This window comes from Chiroxiphia lanceolata, chromosome W (genome assembly GCF_009829145.1).
Source record: "Chiroxiphia lanceolata isolate bChiLan1 chromosome W, bChiLan1.pri, whole genome shotgun sequence".
Classification (NCBI taxonomy): Eukaryota; Metazoa; Chordata; class Aves; order Passeriformes; family Pipridae; genus Chiroxiphia; species Chiroxiphia lanceolata.
This window is the reverse complement of record NC_045670.1, coordinates 13,826,141-13,839,378: the sequence shown is the minus strand read 5'-3', so window position 1 is coordinate 13,839,378 and position 13,238 is coordinate 13,826,141. Positions and strand designations below refer to the sequence as shown.

Sequence of the window (13,238 nt, the reverse complement as noted above, 5' to 3'; positions counted from 1 at the left end):
TCCAATTTATTGAATCCTTTCAGGGGCAATAAAAAACAGAAGTCAAAACTTAGGAAGAAAAAATTTTTAGTGAGTGCAGTGATCCTGACTGGAAGACCATTGTACATTGAGGAGTTAGTGATCCACATAACAGTAAACCTGAGTAGACCCAGGCCTATGCTGTGCTACACATACAGCATGGCCTTGTATGGACTATTAATTGAGGGGATTGGGAATGTCCCCGGTTCCCACACCAAGTAGGACTTTTTTGATACGTATTTTGCATATTATAATAACACAAAAGGATTTTGGAGTTGGGATACATGTAAAGCATCACACCCTGGAAGTCAATGTCTTGCTGAACTCTGGGGAAACTGGCATACCTGGGCTGATCAGGGAAGATATGCTATTACCAAGGATATATCAAATTCAGAAATCCCTAACTAATAGGACTCCTTGTCAATCTTTCCCTTTTGATCCCATTTCTTACCTGTTAAGACAACCAGATTATTACAAAGCACCATACGTGCTAAAGGTTAATTTTTCATGGTGTACAGAATTACCCTGTGGGGCAGGAGCATTACCTATAGGTTCTTCCAACTATAAGTGGATGTGGTCAAGAGAGAACCCTATTTTAAAGCCTTTGAAGTATGTGAATACACCTCCTCAACAAACCCATTCATACTTGTTCCAGTGCGCAAAGGTAATTATTTGTACTACAAAACCTGAAGATCCCTTTAAGGCTTGGCTGATTGAGAAAATATGCGTATCTGTTGGAGATACCCCTCTATGGGATTTAAAAATCAAGACCAGCTGTGTAATTCAATGGCTAATTTCAAGACATATTGGGCCCACATCCAACAGGCACAGTATTGTGGAATTGTCTAAGGTGCAGGATAGTACTTGTGGAATGATGGCTAGGGTTAAAATTTAGAGGAGACTAAGAATTCTAGGGTAAAATGCAGCTGCTACTCCCTGGATAGAACGCAGTCGACATGCTCCCCATACAATGATAGGCATCTACTCAGAGGGATGGAAAGGAGCGTGGAGCGAAGTGGAGACTATTGCGGACCCCTCCATTGAAATCCCAGCAGAAAGGGGGAACATTGTGGTACTTTGAAGTTCATGAGACCGTACAGTACCTGTCAGCCAAGGGAGATGGATCGAGGTGTTCTGCTACTAAGCCAACAACCATGCCAAAACTTCCTGGCTGTTGTAGTGTGTTGACCCTGGCCAGATACCAGGTACCCACTAAAGCTGCTCTCTCACTCTCCCTCTGCAACTGGACAGAGGAGAGAGAAAAAAAGAAAACAGCTAAGGATTCATGAATAGAGATAACAGTTGGGGAGAGGTCACTTACTGATTACCTTCACAGACAAAACAGACTCAAAGTGGGGATAGTACTTAAATTTATTACTAACAGGATAAGAGCCAAAGAGTGAGAAATAAAAGTCTAAAAACACCTTCCCCCCACCCCTCCTTCCATGTTCTTCCTCCTCCCCCCCAGTGGTGCAGGGGTGTAGTTATTGTTTCTGCTGCTGATCAGAGAGAGGAGTCCTTCCCCTGCTCCCGTGGGGTCCCTCCCATGGGAGACAGTCCTTGATGGACCTCTCTGACGTGAGTCCATCCCTCAGGCAGCAGTTCTTCCCAAACTGCTGTCCTGTGGGTCACTCCTCTATGGGGTGCAGTCCTTCATGAATGAGTTGTACTGGTGTGGGTCCCCCACAGGGGCCACAAGTCCTACCCAGGAAAAACCTGTTCCAGTGTGGGCTTCCCTCTCCATGGACTGCAGGTCTCCAGCAGGACCCTACTCCATCTTGGGCCTCCCATGGGATCACAGTCTCCTTCATGCATCCACCTGCTCCAGCATGGGCTCCTCCATGGGTTGCAGGTGGGTCTCTGCACCCTGATGGTCCTCCATGGGCTGCAGGGGGACAACCTGCTTTAGCATGGTCTTCACCACGGGCTGCAGGGGACACAGCCCTGGCCCCTGGAGCACTCCTCCCCCTCCTTCTGCACTAACCTTGGTGTCTACCTTGTTATTCCCATGTTCTCACTCTACTTTTTCCTGACTGGAATTCTTCTGCGCAACAATCTTCTTTCTTAAATATGTATCACAGAGGCATTACTGTCACTCCTAATTTGCTTGGCCTTGGTCAGTGGTAGGAAGTCTGTCCTGGCGGCTGCTGGCATTGGCTCCACAGGACAGGGGAAGCTTCTAGCAGCTTCTAACAGAAGCCACCCCTGTAGCCCCCCTGCTAACAAAACCTAACCACAGAAACCCACTACATTCCACCCCTTGCCTCTGTGAATTACATATTAAGAATTTTAAATTCCACAATCATCACACAGCCTTCACTTACATAAACAAAGACAACAACCAACCAAACAGAATATAACAAAAATTCTCCCACCAAAAATCAAAATAACATCATCATAACACCAAACTTAGTGGACAATTTATGCAAAATCCACCCCTTGTACCTTTACCACAATTACAGCAAAAATTCCCCATGATCATTTCATTTTCTAACATGTCCAGTACTTGTTTGCCGTTACCTCTCCCAATTACTATCCTTATCTCAAAATCCTCATGACTTCCCGTATGGGCCACCAAAGACTGTAGTGGGTTGACCCCGGCCGGATACCAGGTACCCACTACAGCTCCTCTCTCACTCTCCCTCTGCAACTGAAAGAGGAGAGAAAAAAAAACAGCTAAGGATTCATGAGTTGAGATAACAACTGGGAGAGGTCACTTACTGATTACCTTCACAGGCAAAACAGACTCAAAGTGGGGATTATATGGACGGCAGGAGTTCAGGAAACACTGCACAGATGATCAATATGATCAAACGATGTTCAATTTATTATTTAAATGTGTTAGCTTTTATACAGTCAGCTCCTTCCTGGTACGTGATTACAACAAAGTGATTGGATAGCTCCATCTGTGCATGCACTTCATGCCTTTAGCTCATTGGTCCCAATGCTCTGTCCACGTGTCCTGACGTCATTCGTGCTGCCCAAAGTCCCTCCTATTGATCTGCCTTTAGGGACTTTCCTGGGATATTCCAATTTTCTCTTTATCTCCAATTTCCCACAACTTTCAACTATAAACATACAGTTTTCACACAACTTGCAAGTATAAACACACAGTTTCACACAGTTTGCAACTATAAACTATTCTTTTAACAACCTCCAAAGTTATGTCAAGTGAGGCCTACTGCTCCTCAGAGTGGGCAGTATGGATTGTTCACAAGGTGTCCATTTTCCTGCAAATACTCACAGGGATATTACTAAATTTATTACTAACAGGATAAGAGCCAAAGAGTGAGAAATAAAACAGTCTTAAAACATTGGAGACTATGAATGCCTACTGAGAAACTGTCACGTGTACTGAAACCCTGCTTCTCAGAAGCGACCCGACCATTGCTGCTCATGGGAAGTAGAGAATAAACCCTGCCCGTACAAGCTTTGCTTTACCTTTTACTTTAAATAAACTGCCTTATCCCAACCCACAAGTTGTTTTCTTTCCACCTTACTCTCTCCCCTGTCCTGCTGGGAAGGGGAGTGATAGAGCAACTGGGTGGGCACCTGGTATCCAGCCAAGGTCAACCCACCATAGGTGCCAAGACACAACCACCCTCCCCCATTAGGTATGGCTAGAGAACTTTACACCAATCAGAAATAGAAAGTATTTATGACTAAAACCACTCAAGCTCCACCCAAACATAAAGAAATAGTATAAAAGTAAGTTGGGGATAAGGGGAAAATTGGAGAAGACTCCACTGAACCTTCTGGGGTCAGTTGACGGGCTGAGCCTACCTTCTCTCCCCCCAGGGATGCCTTGGGTAGGAATTATACTCTAGACCTGTTAACTATTGCTTTTAGGATTGGAGCTTGTGCTTGCTTAATATATCAGTAGATTGCTTTAAAACATATTTTTTTGCAGTCAGACACTATTACCAACAGCCCTCAAACCTTATTAATGTCACAATTTGTATTAATAGTGTTATTTCATAAACTGTGAGTCTTTTCAGTTGCCCACAGTGGATAACACTTTGCCAAGGCCCACTGAGGGGTCTTGACACTGTGGGCTGAGATCTCCCAACAAGGGCAGTCTGATCTTGTGAATCTGTTGGTGAAGGGTCCCCTGACGGGATGCTGACAGACTGGTCAGACAGAAGGGTCTTAACTTTACTGGGGGCATGGACAGGCAAAAAGCTAAACTCCTCCCTTTCATGTGCCATTAAATTGACACAGTGAGCAGGCTTTGTCATAGATAATCTACTGCAAAATACAAATGGCCCCCTTCCCAAACTGGGAAGGAGTGGGCTCAAAGTTTTGGAAGGATGAAGAACAGGTACTGGAACATATTGAGCATTGTCAATGTCATTGAAATGGGGATATTAAGGGTGACAGTGACGATAATGAATGTGTGAGGTTCTCAGGTTCCAATTTGAGGATGGTTTTGTTGCAGCCATTAGTTAAAACAATTATGGACAGTGATTAGAAAGTCCATACCAAGACACATACAGTCCCTGGATGCCAGCCAAGTTGTTAAAGTTGCAGAACAAATATTCCAGGCGGTAGGGTGAATCTGAAGTGAATATTTGTGGCAAATTTCCCTTACTGGAGGAAACTGTGTTGTTAAGTGAGGAGGAAGCAAGGAAGGATACTGGGGCCCAGGAGTGTTCTAACTACCACACCGGGAGACCATAATTATTCTTTAACTGCACAGGCTGTGTACTGGGCAGGAGGTATAGATCTGCAAGGGAAAGGAGACCTGCTGGTAATTGAAAACTAATGTTTTTTTCTGAGTTGTCTGCATCAGTGCAGAAGGCAACATGCATACAGTCAATGTATGATAGAGATCCTACAAGGAACTCTCCAATGCAAGCTCTTGTTGATCCAGCACAGTTAACCCCCCTCATTTGTGGTGTCCCTGAAAGTTTAAAGATGTATGTTGTAGATATTCAAGACAGTCCGCAACATGATAGATACAATTTTCATAATCGCAGAACGGGTCAGTGAGATCCAAACCTCACCTGGGATGAGTTGTACATGAACTAGTTAATTACGGGCTCCACTATTGGCTGGACTAATAGATCATCCAACAGAAAAACCATCAGACCATGCATGGTGAGTCTGCCAACTTAACGCTCCATGGTCCAAATTAATGAAAGACCTAAATTTGATAAAGAGCAGAATGATCTATGGGCACAGGGTCGTGAGCTGGGAGTACCTCAGTTTTGGTTGAATGGTGGAAACAGACTGGAAAAAAGAAGCATCATTAAAAGTATTCACTTGCCCCTATGACTAACCAGTGTGGCTGGTAAAGAAACCAAATGGACAATGGTGTTTTACAGTGGACTTTTGGCAATTAATACTAACACTGCTCCTTTAACTGCTGCAGTTCCAAGCATTGCTGAGATGTAACACTAATACAGGGATCTGCTCATACTTGGATGGCTGCCCTAGATGTTATGTTCTTTGTGATTCATCTCCGTGAGCAGGATTAAAGCGCAGTTTGCTTTTACGTGGAGAGGCACTCAGTATACTTTTAACAGGTTTCCTCAGGAGTACAAACACTCTCCAACCATTGCTCATAATTCTATGGATTAAAGTTTTAGAAGAAATTCCTATTCCACTTGATATTACAGTGCACCAATACATTGATGATATCCTAATAGGAGAACATGATCAAGAAAGTGTAAAAAGCACAATGGAAACCATTCAGAAAACACTAACTGAACTGGAAGTTCCAGAATCAAAATGCCAAGGACTGGCTCAGGAAGTTAAACTCCTAGCAATCTGGTGGATTAAAGGAGCTGTTTCTGTTCCCTGAGATACTCTAGGAAAAATAGAACATGACCAGAATTCATCCAGTGTAAAGAACTACAGGAAATCTTGGGAACTTTGGGCTATGGCGTAAACATATTTCCTGGTTTTTCTATTATTGTCCATCCCTTCTACAGTCTGCTTAGAAAGGGAAAATCCTGGGAATGGACTGAACAGCATACAAATGCACTGGAGTTGTTAATAAAGGAACTGGAGACTATTCCATCAGCTTGGTCCTATACACCCGACTGACCTATCCATGTAGAATGGGGGTTCAGTGAACATGGCTTTCACTGCAATCTGTGGCAGAAGGGACCAGAAGGGAGGGAGAGACCACTCTTTCGATGACATCGAAATGAGGTGTTCAGATCTTGAGAAAGGTTTGCTTTCTCTAGTGTAGGCAGTAAAGCAAACAGAACAAATAAGGAGAGAAGAGAGTATAATTGTTCTTCCATCTCCTAGATGTAGTTTGTAAAGGCACAACGCCACCTGCAGGTATTGCTCAGAAACCCAGAGTTTGTAAATGGTGTGCTTATCCGGAAGGCATTAATGAAATCATGCCAATCACTGAAGGCAATGTTAAGATATCCAAACTGCAAAAAGACATAGAGAACTGTTATTTCAACTGATGCCAAGTAAACCATCCCCAACTCAGGAGGCACCTCCACTGAAGAGGACCAGTGATCTTAAAGGGGTGTGGTTCACCCATGCATCATCTTACAGACAAGGTAGTGAGTGGCAATATAAAGTTATGGCATTAGAAGACGGGGAACTCAAAAGCAGTTTCTGCTAGCTGCACAGTATGGTACTAGCCACATTTACACTGATTCATATGCTGTTTTCAAAGGAGCCACTGAGTGGATAGGCCACTGGTCAGCTAATGATTGGCAAGTAAACAGAGCCCCAGTCTGGGAAACTAATAGTTGGAAACAGCTGTTAGAAATCGGAGAAAAGGGAGTGTTTGTACATGGTTGAGTCATAGGACATGATGATCATATTCAATCACTGTTCAGTTTAACCAACAGGTAGATAGCCTTACCCGGCTGTGGAGATTGAACTTGTTAAATGATGACCAGGAATGGGAATGCCTGCTCGAATGGTTACATGTTAACCGGGGGCCACACTGGACAGGCTGACTTATATTGGACAGGGCATTGCTCGAGGAATGGCCTATATCAGTTAAACTGTGTAAGCAAGTAGTGACTGCCTGTTCACAATGACCGCTTGTGACTTAACAGGGACCATCTGAGCAAGTCACCCGCCTTTGCACATTTGGGATAAGGAAACACACTGTGGCACACTTGGCAGATTATTATATTGGTCCACTACAAGCCATCAAATGGGCAAAAGTACATCCTAGTAGATGTGGAGGTTATCTCTGGCCTCACAGTAGCAAACTGGACTTGATCAGCAACCAGGGAAAACCACAGTAAAAGGCCTGAAGAAGTGATTCAGTATACTCCCTCTTCCAGAGGAAATTCAAAGTGACAATGGGACAACCTTTACAGCTGCAGTGGTGCAAAATTGGGCTAAAGAAGAAGGTATTTGCTGGGTATTTCATACACCATACTACCCCCAGGCAAAATGGTATTGTTGAATGTACCAACAGGTTAGTTAAGCAATTTGCTAAAACTCATGAACCTGGGTGGCACCAGAGACTATCTAATGCCATCTATCAACTAAACAACAGATGGAGATGGCTGCCTGAAAAAATTACTCCAAAACCCCACACTAAAACTGAGGTATACCCCACTGGGTTTCATGCTGGACAACCTGTTTCTGTAAAAATGCCTCAAATGGTACTAGTTACCCCTAAGAATGTCTATGCTTGGGAAGCTAGAGATTGCTCTGGGAAAATACATCAAATCAGTACTTGATGGATCTTATCCTCATCTTAATAGCATTGCCAGTTCCATTTTCACCTGAGCATATTTCCTTTCTTTTCTGCTTCACAGGAATGCCAGATGAATTGTACATGGACAAATGGACTAGCCTACACTGACCTTGAATGCATACAAGAACCATTGTCATTTGTTTTAACCGTAATGCTATTTCTGCTGTGCATCATTATCTGGAGACCTGGTTGGACACAAGGGTCTTGACTCTTCTGGGGGTACCGACAGGCAAAAATCTAAACTCCTCCCTTTCATGTGACAGTACCCCCATCTGTTTGCCCAAATCGTGTCTTTCATTATTCACTGGCAGGAAGGACATGTTGGGAACTAAGTTCTCCTGAACAAAGCTGAGGAATGGATCAGTAATATATGTGCCCAGATTATTATACAGTGAGGTAAAAGATAGCTTTGGGGGTTTAAGATAATTTTTACACCTTATATATTTATCAAGTAGCACCAATGGACCTTGGAAAATATTATGTGGTAGGTACATGCCGTCAGTAATGGACCAGGTATGTGTTCAGAGACCCTAACTTGCAGTCCAACAAGTGTCAAAAATGGCTTTATAAAATCAGTTGGCATTAGATATGCTATTGTTAAAGGAACAAGGTGTATGTGGAATGGTAAATCTACTGAACTGAATGTTGTATTACCATTTGCAATGCAATGGCATCAGTTGAAGAAGCCTGATCCAAATGAAAGAAATGCTGATCAAATGTCAAAACTTTTCCAATGGCTCCAACCCAAGGACTGGCTTCAAGGAGTTAACTCCAATTTCTGGCTGATGTCCATACTCCAGTCCTTGGGACTCATGGGGTGGGGACAGTGTCTAATAAGAATTGGGTTGATGATTGCAATTGGATTAACATTTTTAGTGATTGGGATAGCTATTTTATGCTGTATGATTACTCATGTCATTTCTTCTGCTGCTTCTGTCTTTTCTCCTACTGTCTGCTACGTCCACATCACCCCTGTGGACAACCCATGAACTGAGGAAAAGTCCCTGGAAGACAGTATTTGAGCCACGGGGTGGTGTAAGGACTTAAAGAACACAGTTGTCTGTCTCAAATACTGTTATGGCCACAGAAGGACTTTGCCATGAGATAAGCACAGAAGGGAGCGACAGGATGGCGCTAACTCCAGGCCTGGCAGAGGTGAGATCTGGTTAGTATTTCTTGGGGTAATGCATCCAGACAAAAATTCCCACTGTGGCAAACTGTGTAAAGAAGCAAGGGTTAGTATGCATATCACCAGTCAAACAAAGATCACCTCAAGTTATGGGACAGATGGCATTTCCGACCACCAACACCACTGAAGCCCCCTGAATATGTCCTCCTTAGACACCTGGAACTTGGACTGTAAGTCAAGCCACTTGAGATAAGATAAAGGTGGTACTATTGTTCGGGTGTTATCTCAGACCTAGGAATAGGTTAGCAAAGTTGGGGGAGAAGAATGTATCACTGATAATGGACACAAAGAATTCAGAATTTATGGGTTGCAAGGAAAGACAACTCAGCAACTGTGCTGAAATCAGCTCCAACTGGTTTAAAAGGTAATTCCAGCAGTGGGAGATCATGACCACTGACTCATGACCCAACTCCCCAAGAAACCCACCAACTGACAAGAAGAGAAAGACTGAGCATGCAGACTAATTAGCATTAGAAGTGAGGGAATCATTTAACCAATAGAATAAGAGAACTGTGTAGCCAATAACGATTCTTTGAAAAGTTTTGAATGAACCTTGGACCGCCACCACCAAGAAGCCCAGGGTGAAGAAGGACCAACGGGATGTCTGGATCCACAGGTGGGACTATCTTCTGCTTGATCTCTCTCTCCCCCCTCTCTTTTCTATTTCTTCCTATCTCTCTACCTCACATTTATTGTTAAATAAATCTGTATTATTGACTTCGGCATATGGTTTCATTTGCACCTTAATTTGGGCAGAGGCATGTCTCACTAACTGGATCTTAGTTGACAAAGGAGGCTAAGGGGATGTCTTAGTTTAGAGAGACACAAATGTCCACCAAGGAGGGGGTGGGGGCCAGAAAAGAGGACCACTCTCCTCCACTCCACATTACAACTTTGAAATTAGGAGGCTTCAGGTGAAAGGTGCAGAAAAGAAAATAACTTTTTATTAACAAACTCGAATAAACAACAACGGTGCAACCAAAACTTTCAAAGAACAAAGTCTAATTCCCCAGGTGGGGGGAGGGGGGGAAGCCCGTGGTAAATCATGGGATGGGGCCGAGGGCAGTTTTTTTTTCCCTCTCCGGTCCCAGGACATGGTGCTGTCTCGGTTCAGGCAGTTGCGGCGGAAGACGCGCTGGTAATGCAGCCTCACGGCCGGGGCAGAATACCTCACTCAGGGCGGTCGTTCTCCATGTGAGTGTCCAGGGGGGGAAAGGGAGAAAGGAAAAAAAAAAAACCTTCTCCTCGGGGGGAAAGGAGGCGGGGCGGGCCGAGAAATCGAGGATGGCTACTGCTCTGTCGGTCGGTGGACAGCAAGTCCTCCAGACAAAAGGGCTTCCGAGGCGTGGCGCTGGCTGGTTAAAAAGAGAAATCTTCCCCCACTCCCGTGCTGCTTTGCACGTGGCCCCACTCCTTCCCCCTTCCTGACTTCCCCCACCCCGAAAAAAACCGGATGGGGTGTGTGTGATTGATATTGGGAAAAAATTCCAACATCTCTTTTCAAACCTATAACAGGGGAAAGTTGATCCTTATTTTCTCACCAGGAAATAAATGCTCATAGACCCATTTTAGTGAAGCAGACAGTCAATTCCTTGCATGCAGATGCAAGCTGTTTGGGAAAAATGGTAGCCTAGTACAAAGGAAGAAATTGTCATGTCAGTACATAAAAGCTATATCCAAACATTAGGAATAAAGAACCATATCCTTAGTAGAGGTTGCATCTTATTTAAATGCACAGAAGATTAGGTTGGTGAAAATAAAATTTCCAAGTATTTAGATGTATATACATAGAGGTTGTTATATCTGGCAGGCTACCAAAAATATGAAAGTCATTTCTATGAGGATCATCTCACATAGGAAAATTGTTACTCAGAATCATGCTAAGATCTGATATATAAAACAAGGACATTGGGCTAATATTCAAGTTACCATTGCTGTTTGCCTGCATTTTTTTTTCTCTTAGTAACATGGGTAATAACAAATCAGCTGTCAGTTCTCTCTGGTTTCTATAGTTCAGCTAACTCTTGGAAGTTTGCATTTTTCAAGATGAGGCTGTTCTTCAACAATATTTGAATACTCGTAAACCTTGTGACAGGGCATTTAAATTGATGTCTGATAGATCTCAAATCTAATTCAAAGATTCCTAGTTCATCTCTTAATTTGTTTGTTGTAATATTAATGACAATAGCACAGATTCACAGAATGGTTGAGGTTGGGACTTATGACAGTCACCTTGTCCAACCCTGTCTTGTGAAAAGGGGCAGAAAAGATGAGTTTTCTGTCCAACCTGTGTTTATTTTTTTGGTTACCAGCGTACTCTAGGAGGTCAAAGCCTTTTAATGTCCAAAACAGTCTGTTAGCGTCTCACCTAATGAGACCCTTCGCTTAACAGATTCACGGAGACTGACAGGACATTTAAAACCTTTTTATATAAGGACTGCACCTCATAGCGGTAGAAAAACCCCTCAGCAGGTTTTTCCTATGACTTGTTTTGCCATCAGCGAAACTGTCAGCACCTAAAAACGGACTCGCTCTAACAGTTCACAAAATAGCACATTTATTAATACAAATTTGTGACAACTTATGGGTTCGCTGTGTCTGGTATAGGGTCTAACTGTAAAGAAGCACACAAACTATGTAGTAATGATAATAATACAAAGCATAGCGCACACACACTAAAGCAAAAGCAATTTACAAATAAGACAACTTAAAAAGAATAAGTAAAGTAAAAACTTAAGCAAAAGAACTAACAAAGAATAAGTAAAAATTTTAAAGTACTATGGAGCAAAAGTAAAATTAGTATACATGTATAAAGTGATCACTCACCCCAAGGCGTCCTGAGAAGGTGGAGGGAGAAAAGGTAGCCCGTCGGTTACCTCTGCAGCACTGATGGAACTTCCCTCCCCCATTTTTGCTTATGTCCAATATCTTTTTATTCCTTTTTCTTAGGCAGTTTGAGTGGCTATAGCAAATAAACTAATTTTTGGGGTGATAGACAGATGAAATAGACCCAAGGATCCACTTCCCAAGTTCCTGGCAGCCAGGATGTTCGGGGGAAAAAAAAGGCTGTGTTATCTCCATATCACTCCTTTCTTCATTTTAATCCTTTTATCAGTTTCTGGGAATGTCTCCCTAGGTGCTGGGTTTTTCCAGGAAACCATCAGGAGCCCTTTTCTTCTTTATCTATCACCTTACAAACCCCCCATCTCAAACAGGGCCACCTAGAGCTGGTTGCCCAGGACCATGTCCGGACAGCTTTTAAATATCTCCAAGGAGGGAGGTTCCACAATGTATCTGGGCAACTGTGCCAGTACTCAGTCACCCTCAACAGTACAAAAGGTTTTCCTTCTGTTCAGATGGAACCTCCTGTGTTTCAATTTGTGCCCTTTGCCTCTGGTCCTGTCACTGGGCAACACTGAAAAGAGCCTGGTTCCATCTTCTTTACAGATATTTGATATTATGAAACAAATATCCAAAATTACCTTCAAAGCTACACACACTCTATTAACAGACAGTGGTTTAATATGAATCATATTCATTGTGAGACATTCTCATTAAAGTTAAAAATTTGCTCCATCTGAAGGAGCATGTCAAGAGCTAGGACTTGTGGGTAACCAGATTCACTGGGATGTCACACTATGTAGTCTTCTAAGCTTGGTTTGCTAGCAGTACTAGAGTCAAGAGAAGTGAACATGCACCAAATAGTTACTTTGGGATCTATCATCATTCTGTTCTTATGTGTTCTATTCAGTAGGTGTACCATGCGAGAGAACTCTCTGTTCCTGTCATAGAACAGTGCTAGCTACTCCCAGTCTTTCTGTGCTGACCTGAAGCAACATTAAATACAGGTAAATACTCATAATGGAATAATTCTAAAATTAAAAATCAACACAAATTGATTTATTAGAGAAGAACTTATATCAGTAAAAAAGAGTAAAATGTTGTGAAAAAAGAAACCTGCAGTCATGGTTTAGGAATGATATTCTCCAGTTTAGTGTTCCCACTGAAACCACTCCAAAACACATGCCACTCACTTGCCCCCCTCTCCCTCTCACCCTCCCCTGCGAGGGGCTGGAGAGGAGAATTGGAGGCACAAAAGGTAAAGATCACTGGTTGAGATAAGAACAATTTACTGGAAACAGCAATGAGATAAGAAATGAACAGTAACAACAACAATATTAGTAACAGAAGTATACAAGAGAGAGGTGAGTGATTCACATCAAATGCTCACCGCAGAGCCCAACCCAACCACCGCCACACTACCCCAACCCAAAAGGGAACCCTTCCCCCATGCCTGGAAAATGATGTGAGGTGGTATTGATGCCTAAAAGGAGCTGA

The 13,238-nt window shown here is 43.0% G+C and overlaps 1 long non-coding RNA gene across 1 annotated transcript; it reads left to right on the top strand.

Moving 5' to 3' along the window:
* Nucleotides 1-513: 513 nt before the first annotated feature.
* LOC116780054 lies at nucleotides 514-13,035 on the top strand. The gene is made up of 3 exons (XR_004354297.1): nucleotides 514-682; nucleotides 6,772-6,774; nucleotides 13,024-13,035. It is a non-coding gene; the product is annotated as an uncharacterized LOC116780054 (long non-coding RNA).
* The last annotated feature ends 203 nt before the right edge of the window (nucleotides 13,036-13,238 follow it).